The sequence below is a fragment of the Mirounga angustirostris genome, unplaced genomic scaffold, assembly GCF_029215605.1.
Source record: "Mirounga angustirostris isolate CCGP_5_RB_7025 unplaced genomic scaffold, mMirAng1.0.hap1 SCAF_8, whole genome shotgun sequence".
Taxonomy (NCBI): Eukaryota; Metazoa; Chordata; class Mammalia; order Carnivora; family Phocidae; genus Mirounga; species Mirounga angustirostris.
The window spans coordinates 100,576,316-100,590,426 of NW_026991716.1; positions in this window are offsets into that span (position 1 = coordinate 100,576,316).

Below are 14,111 nucleotides of genomic sequence, written 5' to 3' on the forward strand. Positions count from 1 at the left end.
TGAACATCTATGTAACCACTGCAGAGGGGAAAGAAAGAAAACATCTCCAGCACCCCAGAAAATGCCTGCTCCAAGTGTCACTCTACAGTCTTCACTCTCTCTGCCTAAAAGTGGTGTGTGTGGTGGGGGGCAGGGAGGCTGTGATCATTTCCTTACTTTTATTATAGTTTTACCACCTATGTATGCATTCCTAAATTATTAATGGTTAGTTTTGTCTGTTTTTGAACTTTATATGAATGAAAACATTCTCTAATCAATTCTCTAAGAATTGTTTTTTATCTTTTTTGTTTTTATTTGATGGATTCATCCACAGTATGTCTAGAACAACTTACTTATTTTGATTGCTGGATAGTATTCTACTACATGAATATACCACAATCCAGTTATCCATTTAACTACTGATGGACATTCGGTTTGTTCCCAGTTTCTGGCTCTTAGAAGCAATGCCGGAGTGAACCTTCATGTATTTGAATTCTAGTAGACACGTGCAAGTGTTGCTTCAGGATGTGTTCTTGGAACAGATGGAAGCGTGAAGGCATAGACGTATTCCAGCTTGCTAGATAATATCAAATGTGTGCCATAAGGGGTGTACCAATCTATATTACTATGAGAGTTCCTTCTGTTTCTCACCTCTGCAACACTTGGTATTTCCAATTATTTACTGTTTGTCACTCTAGTGAGTATGTAATGGTATTTCTCATTGTGTGTGTGTTTTAAGATGTTAAAAATTTATTTATTAGAGAGAGCGAGAGAAAGAGCAATCAAGAGCAGGGCGAGGAGCAGGAGGGGAGAGAGAGGGAGGGGTAAAGAATCCCAATCAGACTCTGCACTGAGCTCAGAGCCCGACGGGGGTGGTAGGGGAGTTCGATCTCACAACCCTGACATCATGACCTGACCTGAAACCAAGAGTTGGACGCTTAATTAACTGACTGAGCCACTCAGGTGCCCCTCTCATTGTGTTTTTAATTGGCATCTTCCTGACCATTAAAGCTTTATGGCATCTTTTCCTAGGTTTACTAGTCATTTGGATATCCTCTTTTATGAAATGCCTGTTTAAGGCTTTTGCCCATTTTTTTTTCCTATTTAGATTGTCATTTTCCTATTGATTTATATTATTTCATTGTTATTCATCCACTTAGACTAACAAATATTTATTGAGTGCTTGCTTTGTTCTGGGCATGTTCTAGGTACTTGGGATACATCCGTGAAACAACAGCAACAACCCTGACTTTGTGAAGCTTGCATTCTAAGGGAAGAGAGAGATAACAAACAGTAAGGATAATAAATAAGCAAATAATTGAATGTAAAGAAGAGAAGAAGACTGTGGGGAAAAAACAAAAAGGAGACCACTCTAAGAGGCATTAGAAATGCTGGAGTTTTGTTTTGTTTTAAGATTTTATTTATTTATTTGACAGAGAGCGAGAGAGCGTGAGCAGGGGGAGCGACAGGCAGAGGCAGAGGGAGAAGCAGACTCCCCGAGGAGCAGGACTCCCAATGTGGGGCTCGGGGCTTAATCCCAGGACTCCGGGGTCACAACCAGAGCCAAAGGCAGTCGCTTAGCCAACTGAGCCATCCAGGAGCCCAGAAAATGCTGGAGTTCTGAGAGCTGTTGTCCTCACTGAGCAGTTGCCTTTGAGCCAAGCCTTAAAGGGGTGAGGAGTTAGTTGGTGTGGCCTAAGTAGTGAGCTAGGGGACAGAAGGAGGCCATGAGGTCAGAGAGTTGAGGGGGCGGGAGCAGGTCATAAAAAGCCTTTGGGCCAGTGTAAGGACTTTGTTTTTTTTTCTGAATGAATTGAATAGCCACCTCATACCTTCCCTACAAAGCCTAAATCAATGGATGACTGAGTTAATTGGATACGCTGGGATAATCAACGAAGGCAAGAACATGCTGATTAAAAAAAGAGGAAGTGATACTCCCTTTAGACTATAGATGACCTTAGTCCTGGAATTTGGGAAATGATGCCCAACTAATGGAATATGTTACTGTGGAATTAAAGTCAGATGAAAATATGTGTGTGTGTGTGTGTGTGTGTGTACATTAGTTCTTTTATGGTACCTTGAGTACATTTTTGAAAGTTTTTTTCTTTTCTTTCCTGTTTTCTTTTCTTTTTGCTAGGAGGATATTAACCTAAGAAAACTTGGTTTGATAAGATTATTGATAATGGAGATAAATGAGCTTATATATTCAAAAGAACTTGTATAATCACAGATTGCTTTTATTTATTTATTTTTTTAAGATTTTATTTATTTATTTGAGAGAGAGAGAATGAGAGAGAGCACATGAGAGGGGGGAGGGTCAGAGGGAGAAGCAGACTCCCTGCTGAGCAGGGAGCCCGATGCGGGACTCGCTCCAGGGACTCCAGGATCATGACCTGAGCCGAAGGCAGTCGCTTAACCAACTGAGCCACCCAGGCGCCCAATCACAGATTGCTTTTAAAGCTCTGTGGGTCACCACTTTTTTACACCATACACAAAAGTAAATTCAAAATGGATGAAAGACCTAAATGTAAGACAGGAATCCATCAGAATCCTGGAGGAGAAAACAGGCAGCAACCTATTTGACCTAGGCTGCAGCAACTTCTTACTAGACACATCTCAGGAGGCAAGGGAAACAAAAGCAAAAGTGAATTATTGGGACCTCATCAAGATAAAAAGCTTCTGCACAGAGAAGGAAACAATCAACAAAACTAAAAAGCAACCTACAGAATGGGAGAAGATATTTACAAATGACATATCTGATAAAGGGCTAGTATCCAGAATCTATAAAGAACTCATCAAAATCAACACCCCAAAAATAAATAATCCAGTTAAGAAATGGACAAAAGACATGAACAGACGTTTCTCCAAAGAAGACATACAAATGGCTAACAAACACATGAAAAAATGCTCAACATCACTCATCATCAAGGAAATATAAATTAAAACCATGATGAGATAGCACCTCACACTGGTCAAAATGGCAAAAGTTAACAACTTAGGAAACAAAAGATGTTGGCGAGGATGTGGAAAAAGGGGAACCCTCTTACACTGTTGGTGGAAATGCAAACTCGTGCAGCCACTCTGGAAAACAGTATGGAGGCTCCTCAAAAAGTTAAAAATAGAACTACCCTATGACCCAGCAATTGCACCACTAAATATTTATCCAAAGGATAAAAAAATGCTGATTTGAAGGGGCACCTGCGCCCCAATGTTTATGGCAGCACTATCAACAACAGCCAAATTATAAAGAGCCCAGATGTCCATCAACAGATGAATGGATAAAGAAGATGTGGTGTGTATATATATACACACACAATGGAATACTACTCAGCCATCAGAAAGAATGAAATCTTGCCATCTGCAGTGATGTGGATGAAACTAGAGTATATCATGCTAAGCGAATAAGTCAGTCAGAGAAAGACAAATATCATATGATTTCATTCATATGTGGAATTTAAGAAACAAAGCAGATGAATATGGGGGAAGGGAAGGAAAAATAAAATAAGATGAAAACAGAGAGGGAAACAAACCATAAGAGATTGTTAAGGATAGAGGACAAACTGAGGGTTGCTGGAGGGGAGGTGGGTGGGGGAGATGGGGCAACTTGGTGATGGGCATTAAGGAGGGCACTTGTGTTACATGTAAGTGATGAATCACTAAATTCTACCCCTGAAACCAATACTACACTATATGTTAAATAACTTGAATTTAAATTTAAAAAATTTAAATTTAAAAAATTAAAAATAAAATAAAATAGAGCCAACAGCATAATAATGGTGGTGATAATTTTTGGATTCATTAATTTTCAATTTAGGTTAAATAAGTTTTGAATTTGTCATATTTTTAAAAACATATTATTTACTCTAGGAATGATTTTTTGCAACAGATTTTAGAATATGGCTTTTATTTATCTTGATATACACAATTTTTTTTCCAATCCAAATGATTACATAAGTTTGATTTTGAAAGCCTTGGAAAAAAAATTAAAAACAAGAAAACTCTGTAGGTCACTTTAAAATGATTCTCCTTGTCAAGTTTTGGGCTCCATTTAACCGATGCTTTCATGTTCACATCAACTTCTTAATATATTCATTTTCAGTCATACAAGAAACACCCAAACATATATTGAGAATACCTACCAAACGTGGGAGTGTTTATAATACTATGATTAACAGCTCAGTCACTGGAGACAAAGTATTAGAGACTGGGTGGCTTACGACCAACAAAAACATTTCTAACAGTTCTGGAGGCTGGGAAGTCCAAGATTAAGACACCATCAGGTTCAGTGTCTGGTGGGTGCCCATTTCCTGGTTCATAGACAGCTATCCTCTCACATGGTAGAAAGAGTAAGGGAGCTCCCTGGGATCTCTTTTATAAGGGCACTAACCCCATTCACGAGGGCTCTATCCTTATAAACTGATCACCTCCAAATTCCATCACACTGAGTAGTGTTATTTGAGAGAACACAGAGCTTTGGGGCACGACCATTTTTTTTTTTAAAGATTTATTTACATTAGAGAGAGAGAGAGAGAGAAAGGCAGGGGAGGGACTAAGGGAGAGGGAAAGAGAATCTCAAGCAGACTCCTTGCTAAGCATGGAGCCCAATGTGGGGCTTGATTGCACGACCTGGAGATCATAACCTGAGTCAAAATCAAGACTCGGACGCTTAACTGATTGAGCCACCCAGGCATTGGGGCACCACCATTTTATAGCAAGTAGTAATCAAGCCTGCTCTTTGTCCAAGACAGAAATTATTTAATCTCTCAAAGTTGCTTGCTGCAAACACATCCTGAGAAATGACCTGGGTAAAAAGCAGTCAGAGCCTTGCATTCTTGTCATACTAGTGAGACATGTAAGAGCACGCACAATACTTTCTGTCTTTCAAGCCCCCTTTCAAATCACACTTCCTACTCAAAGCATTCCCCAACGTCATCAGTCCATAATAACTTTTCTCTGAACTCTTATGACTGCATCTCTCAAATTCAATGTAGCACTTGATCATGTACCTCTTTGTGTCATATTAACTGTGTTTTCTCTTTTCAGTGTGGTTTTATGCCTTCTGAAGACTTAAAAAACATTATCTTACAAATCCCACAAAACAGCAACAAAACTGATAAAAACAACTGAGAAAGATTAAATATTTTTAAAATTTTATTGAGATGAAAAAATTTAAAGTATGACAAGTGCTTCTTGAAATTTTACGATACAAGGTACATACCCATAGATAATAAATCTGCACTTTGATAAATACATTATCATTCCTGGACTTGAAAACCATGTGTTCATAAATCAGGTGATCTCATGTCATTTGCTGGTCTTTTGTGTATGGTACTTCATTTCTTAAAGGCAGATTATAGAATAAGAAAAGCAATTATATAAATATGTTTAATATTTTACTTACGCAGAGTAAAGGAACAAAATATAAAAGACAAAAGTTTGTTTTTTTTTTTTTTTCATGGAGTATCCACCAGCAATTTGGGTTTCTGATGTTCCACAGGCACAGTTTGGGAAACATTACCTCAGTTAATCATAGGCAGATGGAAAATCAATTGTTGTTTGGCTTACTTCATAATATTTTTAAATCATACAGTCTATCCAAAACTAGTAACTTGAATAAACTTAAGTCTGAGACATGGTCAAGCTATGGGGCAACTTATTTCGATGGGCAAGCAAGTAGATGGATACATTCTGGATTCATTAAACCATACTTTATTTCACAGAGACCAGATCATCATGTGTCTAGGCATCTTTAAAGATACTTAAAAGCACTTGGAGTGAGGGCAGCGCATAAAATAAAAAACAGATGTTTTTCCTCTCAAAAATCAAAACAATCCTAAACCCTTTCTCAGCTCCCAGCTCTGCTCGAGATTTCTTGATGAGATGATTGTTCCTATTCAATTCATATGCAATCTAAGACTAACTTAAAATGAGTCCACATTCTTTAACTTTAAATCTGTTTGCCACTGTTCATACCAACAGAATCCCACAATTTTCCAGCCTCATAAGCACATTCATGCCAGCTAACAGCTGGTTACCTCTCCCTGCAGATGCATGATGAAGCTTTCTATAAGTCTTTATTTTCTTAAAATCTAAACCTTTATTCCAGATCCTCTATGTTCCCACTCCAATTTGAGATTGAATAATTTACACTTATTAAAATTCATGTTGGTAAATATGGTTATTGGCGGTGAAAGACAACTGAAAGAGGTACTCTGGTTAAAATTGTTGGTTTGAAAGTATCTGTTCAACCACAATAAAACAAAGCAAAGGTCTCTTTTTCACATCATAAAGCAAGTAGAGAATAGGAGAGGAGAAAGCGACACAATTTGTAGAAATTGGAAAGCAGAGAGTAACTGATAATTTTCCAAACGGACTGAGAAATCTAAATCCCAAGCCAGAACTGGAGAAAGATAAGAAATATGATTTGTACCATCGGACTGTTTAAAACAGCTCAGGAACTGGGGCGCCTGGGTGGCTCAGTCATTAAGTCATGATCCCAGGGTTTGGGGGATAGAGCCCCACATCGGGCTCTCTGCTCTGCGGGAAGCCTGCTTCTCCCTCTCCCACTCCCCCTGCTTGTGTTCCCTCTCTCACTGTGTCTCTCTCTGTCAAATAAATAAATAAAATCTTAAAAAAAAAAAAAAAAAGCTCAGGAATTAGCAGCACCAGTCACCTCTGGAAATGGGGCTGGTGGTGGGGCTAAAAACAGCTTTCAGCCAATCTTAGATCTCTGTCCTCATTCCAAGTGGCTGGGCAACCCCTTCTCTGTACCCTAGGAAAAGATGGGAATTTCAATCTCTAGATACAGTTTTTCAAAAAGATTTCTGAACTGAGGAACACTAGACTAGTTGAAGGCAGGGACACTATATAGAATACATGGGAATTAAGTTAAAATGTACACACCGAGTTTTTATTTCCCTAGCCTTCTTACCCAACCTGGCTCCCAGAATGCTGGCATTCAGGCCGTTATTCTCCGGGCAGTAGGTCAGAGAAGCCAGATCAAGCAAATCTGGCTGCCCAAGAAAAGAGATTTCCATAAAACAACACATTTTGAGATTCACATTTAAATTTCCCAACTTATTATCCTATGTTGAGGTCCATAATCTACAAACTCTACCAAAGTTCATATTTATATTTTATCCAATTTGAGTGGATAACCAAGGAGCTCCAGAGATTTGAAAGGAGTAAGAAAGACAGAAGTCAAAAGAAAGAGAAAAGTCTACTTGGAAGAAGCAGAAATCACACTTTTCAAAAAAATTTTATTTACTTACTTCAGAGAGAGAGAGCGAGAGCGTGAGAGAATACATGGGCAGATGGGAGTCAGCCAGCAGGAGGGAGAGGGACAAGCAGACTCTGTGCTGAGCTTGGGGCCTGACGTGGGGCTGATCCCATGACCCCAATATCATGACCCGAGCCGAAACCAAGAGTCAGATGCCCAACCGACTAAGCCATCCAGGTGCCCTGAAATTATACACTTTTTAAAAAAAAAGATTTTATTTATTTATTTATTTCAGAGAGAGAGTGAGAGAGAGTACAAGCTGAGGGAAGAGCAGAGGGAGAAGGAGAAGCAGGGTCCCCACTCAGCAGGGAGCCCGATGCAGGGCTTGATCCCAGGACCCCGGGATCATGACCTGGGCCGAAGGCAGACGCTTAACGACTGAGGCGCCCCTCAAAACTATACACTTTTTAAAAATTAAAAAAAAAAAAACCCACCATAATGATTTTGGAGATATGAGGAGACGTTATATGTATGAAATGAGAATAGAATGGTATTAAAAAACATTTAGAGAACAAAAGAGTTTTTGGAGATTAGCATGATAGCAGAAATTAAAAATTTAGTGAAAGGATTGGAAGATACACTTGGAGGAAATCTTCTAGGAAGTAAAGGATTAAGATAAAGAGATGGGAAAGAGAGAAAAGTAAATTAGAATACTAGTCTAGGAGATCTATCATCCTACTAATAAGATTTCAGGAGAAACAGAGGAAATAGGTAGAATAGAATAAGAAATCATCAAAGAAATAATTCAGTGTGTTTTCCCCAGATGGAAGGACATGAATTTCTTTTTTTTTTTTCCCTAAAGATTTTATTTATTTGAGAGAGAGAGAACACAAGCAGAGAAGGGCAGAAGGAGAAGCAGGATCCCCGCTGAGCAAGGAGACCAACATCAGGCTCCATCCCGGGACTCCAGGATCTTGACCTGAGCCAAAGGCAGACACTTAACTGACTGAGCCACCCAGACACCCCAGAAAGAGATGGATTCCTAGATGAAGAGTTCCATCAAGGAACTGGAAGTGGAAGGATACAGGTCTACAGTGAGGTGCACCATGGGGCAATTTTGGAACACTGGGGAGAAAAAGATCCTAAAGTTTTCCAGAGAGAAATAACAGACCAAGAATTGAAAATCAAGTGGCATTGAACTTCCGAAAAACAACTAGAAGCTGGATGATTATATTTTCACAAACTTTATCTCCTATTCACTTTTTTTTTTTTAAGATTTTATTTATTCATTTGAGACACAGAGATACGGAGAGAGAGAGAGCATGAGCAGGGGGGAGACAGAGGGAGAGGGAGAAGCAGGCTCCCCGCTGAGCAGAAAGCCCGATGCGGGGCTCGATCCCAGGACCCTGGAATCATGACCTGAGCTGAAGGTAGATGCCCAACCATCTGAGCCGCCCAGGCGCCCCTCCTATTCACTCTTTATTAGGAATCTACTAGAGTATACACTCTTCCAGAAGAGGAAGTATATCAAGAAAGGATGGTCATAGAATCAGGGAAACAAGAGATCCCATAGAGGATAGAGGAGAAAGGAATTTTTAAAATGATGGTAAAAGGAAAAGACAAAAGTGATGGCAATTTAGGGGCACCTGGCTGGCTCAGTTGATAGAGTAGCTGATTCTTGATCTCGGGGTTGTGAGTTCAAGCCCCATGTTGGGTGTAGAGATGACTTTTTAAAAACTGGTGGTAATTGGGGCGCCTGGGTGGCTCAGCCGTTAAGTGTCTGCCTTCGGCTCAGGTCGTGATTCCAGCGTCCTGGGATTGAGCCCCGCATCGAGCCCCGCATCGGGCTCCCTGCTCGGCAGGAAGCCTGCTTCTCCCTCTCCCACTCCCCCTGCTTGTGTTCCCTCTCTCGCTGTGTCTCTCTCTGTCAAATAAATAAAATCTTTAGAAAAAAAAAAAATGGTGGTAATTTGGCCCTGCATAACAAGATTAGCCCTGTAGGCGTTAGTCAAGGGTTAGACAGGAAGAGAATACAAATTCTAATAAAATGATGAGTTTTTAATATTTTACTGGAAAATCACTGCAACCTCTTTCAAATAGTGTGTGATGGCTTTAAAGCATGTCCACAGATTCTGTGAAACACCTTCCTTCAAGAAGTAGAGATGAATTCCCTCCCTTGGTTGTGTGCTGGACTTAGTGACTCACTTCTGAGGAATAGGAAAAGGCAGAAGGGATGACACGCGTGTTCAGAGCATGGACCAGAAGAGGTCCTGCAGCCTCCTTGCTCTCACTCTCTCCCGGACTGCTCTCTTGATGGAATTCACTGCCAGGCTGCAAGGGTGATGAAGCAGCCTCTGCAGAGGCCCATGTGGTGACAAACTAACCCCCCACCCACAGCCTTGTGAGAGGCCTGTCTTGGAATTAAATCCTCCAGCTGTTGGCAAGTCTTCAAATGACTGCAGACTTAACCGATACCCTGATGGCAGCCTTGAGAGAAGCCCCGAACAGGAACCACCCAGCTGAGCTGCTTCTAAAGTCTTCTTCTTTTTTTTTCTTTTTTAAGATTTTACTTATTTATTTCTCAGAGAGAGAGAGCACAAGCGGGGGGAGCGGCAGGCAGAGGAAGAAGCAGGGTCCCTGCTGAGCAAGGAGCCGGATGCGGGGCTCCATCCCAGGACCCTGGGATCATGACCTGAGCCAAAGGCAGACGCTTAACTGACTGAGCCACCCAGGCGCCCCGTTCCTAAATTCTTGACCCATAGAGACAGTGAGATAATAAATTGTTGTGATAAGCCACTAAGTTATGAGGTGATTGGTTCCATAGCAAAAGGTAACTAATACAGAGCCTACTGAAATCTGCTAATTTGGCTCTGAGGTCTGTCCTCCCTAATGTTGCTAAGTGACATTACATCTCATTTCCACCACCTGAGTGTCATAGACTTCTCTTCCTCTGCAATTTTTCGAGAGAGTTTTAGACCGTACTCATCTATAAAAAGAACTGTAATTTTGATGGGTTAAGGAAATGGGATTTGCATATGAGCAGCTACCGACTGGTGTGAGCATCTCTTCATCTTTCCCATGTGCGGTTCTCAGCAATATCAAGATCTTAGTTTAGGGGCACCTGGGTGGCTCAGTCGTTAAGCGTCTGCCTTCGGCTCAGGTCATGATCTCGAGGTCCTGGGATCGAGCCCCGCGTTGGGCTCCCCGCTCGGCGGGGAGCCTGCTTCTCTCTCTCCCACTCCCCCTACTTGTGTTCCCTCTCTCGCTGTGTCTCTCTCTGTCAAATAAATAAAATCTTAAAAAAAAAAAAAAAAGATCTTAGTTTAAATTTTGAGTAGGTGTTTTTCCTGACTGTGATAGCTAAGCAGCAAGACAACATCAGAAGGCTTGAGACTTCTTTAAGCAGATAAACTGATAGAAAACATAATAGATTTGAAAATATTGAGAGAAGATGTATGCAAGTCAAGAATTTGAGGATTAGTGATTAGAATAGAGAAAGCTAAGAAAGTATGAAAATATTATATTGTTAACTCCAGGGAAAACCAAAAGTTGCGGAGGAAAGGAAATCTCGTCTTAGGATGCAACATGGTCCAGTGGTCTATAGTGTTTACACAGTCATGACAGTGGAACGACTGAATATTGGTCTAAGTCCAATTCCACCATAATAGGAGGGATGAGGGTCAGGAAGTTTGCCTCTATGTGTGCTTAGGATGAAGGATGTGCATAAGAAAGCCTTATATTTCTCTGTGGAAATAAAAATGATGTCTCCAGCTGAGAAATCAAGAAAGAGCTATATAAGAATATTATGTAAAAAAAATAAGGTAGATACCTTAAGAATCAGTTGACAGGAGTAGAAAGGAGGTGCTGATGTGATGCAGGAAACGGTAGAAGGCAGGAGTGGTGGAGGTCCAGGAGGGGAGGTAGGAAATAGTTTATATTCTTATCCGACTTTAAATTGTTTGTGTGAATACATTTTAAAAAAGTAAACTTAAAAAGAAAAGAGAAACAAGAGAATTCCTAAAATGATCATTGAAATGTATGGAGAGAATCTGTCGATGTTACCAATGTTACTAATTGGCGCTTTCCATCTTTACCAATGGCAAAGTCGCTTTCAGGGGTCCTCCAAATAAGGTTCTTACACCTACAGAGAGGAATATCTACATGACACTAGCTTCCACTTAAGATCTTCCTGTTTTCTGAAGTGATTAAAAATAATTTTATGCCTGGAGCCATAATGATCTGCCGGTAGAGAATAATTTTTCTTGTGTGTCCTGAGATGACCCAAAATCTTTGGTGACCTCTTTAATTAGTTCTGGTGACTGTTTTGTTTTCTCTATTGATTTAGAGTGTGAAAAACAATATTCTGGTTACTGACTAGGTTTTGCTCATTTTAGCTTTTCCTTCTCTTTGCAATGTCACTCAGAAATTTTTGAAGCAGAAGCCAGGTTGATTTAATAAATATTTATCATGCATCCATTGCCTGATCATAGCCTAGGGCGGGGGGCAGCCCCGTAATCAAATAATTATAATGCAATGAAATTTGGGTGAAGATTAATTTTTCTACATGTCAGAGAAACAGGAGAGTGATAATTTGCTGGGGAGCTGTCTCAGATATTTATGGAATGAGGCGAGATACACACTAAGGAATCGAGAGAGGTGAGAAGGGGAAGGTTTTAGTAAGCCTGAGCCCTGACGAGGTTTTTGGAAGATGAATTGCTTGCCAGGTGTACGAGCAGGGGAAGAGCATTGCAGGAACAAAGAAGACCACGTGAAAAGACAGAGGCACAAACCGCACTGTGTATTTAGGAGCCAAATTACTTTAGCATTGCCCTGAAGGCAAGGGCTGGAAAGCAGAGCAGAGGGCAGGTCACAGAGGGCCTCATTTGTCCGCATAGGGAACTTACACTTCGCCCTGTAGACAATGGAGAGGTAGTAAGGAAATTGATGATACCATTGGGTATAGATGATCATTCTGGTGAAGGATTTTTTTTTAACTTGGTATTATGAAAGTTTTATAAACACAGAGAAAAAGAGAATAGTCTAATGAACCACTATAAACACGGATTTCAGAATTATAAACATTTTTAAAACGTGTTTATTATGGGGAAGTTTCAAGAATAAACCTAAGTAAAGAACATAATGTAAGGAAGCCTCTTGTACCCCTAAGTCAGTTTCAACAATTATCAACTCATTACCCATCTTATCTACACTCCAACACATTTCCTTCCATTCCTAGATTGCTTTGAGGCACATCCCAAATGTCATACAATTCCACCTGTAAGTACATAAGTATATATCTTAGAAAAGAGTACTTAAAACACTCACAGAATGCATACCACTGAGTGTGAATGATGACGTGACCTGCAGACTCTGGGTGATTATGATGTGTCAGCAGAGGTTCATGAGCCTAACACCAGAGTGGTCTCTGGGGGAGAAGGTTAGTAACGGGGGAGGCTGTGCATGTGTGTGTGTGTGTGTGTGTGTGTGTGTGTGGTGGGGTGGTAAAGGGGAAAGCTCCATACCTTCCCCTCAGTTTTGCTGTGAACCTAAAACTGCTCTAAAAAAAACAAAGTCTTTTTTTTTTAAGATTTTATTTATTTATTTGAGAGAGAGAGCACAAGCAGGGGGAGGGGCAGAGGGACAAGCAGACTCCCTGCTGAGCAGGGAGCCCAATGCGGTGCTCCATCTCGGGACCTGAGGATCATGACATGAGCCAAAGGCAGACGCTCAACCGACTGAGCCACCCAGGCGCCCCTAAAAAAACAAAGTCTTAATTAAAAACCACCCCAAAAAGCAAAGTCCACAATACCATTATCACACCTAAAAAACAATAATTCCTTAATATCGTTAAATATTCAAGTTCCCACATCCCTCATAAAGGTATTACTTCATTCTTTTTTTTTTTTTAAGTTTGTTTATGTTCTAGTAATTTCTACACCCAATGTGGGGCTCACACTCATGATCCTGAGATCAAAATCACACACTCTTCCGACTGAGCCAGCCAGGCGCCCCTAAGGTATTACTTGTTTAAATTGGGATTCAAATAAGGTCCGCATACTACAAAATGTGTGTGTCCTTTAAATGTCTTCTTAAAATATTAATTCTGTTTTTTTTAAAGATTTTATTTATTTATTTGACAGAGAGAGAGAGAGCACAAGCAGGGGGAGTGGCAGGCACAGGGAGAGGGAGAAGACTCCCCGCTGAGCAGGGGGTGCAGAGAGCCCAGCTCAGCGCTCCAAACTAGGTCCCTGAGATCATGACCTGAGCCAAAGGCAGGTGCTTAACCGACTGAGCCACCCAGGCACCCCTAAAATATCAATTCTTTACTGTAGTCATTTGATTCATTATTTTTAAAATTGTTAATTGTGGTAAAATATACATAACAAAATTTACCATCTTAACCATTTTTAAGTGTACAATTCAGTAATACTAAGTATTTCACATTGCTGTGCAACCATCACCACTATCCATCTCCATGTGCATCTTGCAAAACTGAAACTCCATACTCATTAAACAAGGACTTCCCAAACCCCCTTTCCCCCAGCCCCGGCAACCTCCATCCTGTTTTGTTTCTATACGTTTGACTACTCTACGTACCTCATGTAAGTGGAATCATGCGGTATTTATCTTTTTGTGACTGGCTTATTTCATTTAGCATCACGTGTTCAAGGTTCATCTACATTGTAACTTCTGTCAGATTTCTTCCTTTTTAAGGCTGAATAATATGCCATTACAAGTATATACCACATTTTGTTTATTCATTTATTCTTTGATGGATGCTTGGGCTCTTTCTACTTTTTGGTTATTGTAAATAATGCTGCTATGAACATGGCTGTACAGACATCTCTTTGAGACTCTGCTTTTGATTCTTTTAGGTATATACCCAGAAGTGGAATTGCAGAATCATATTTTT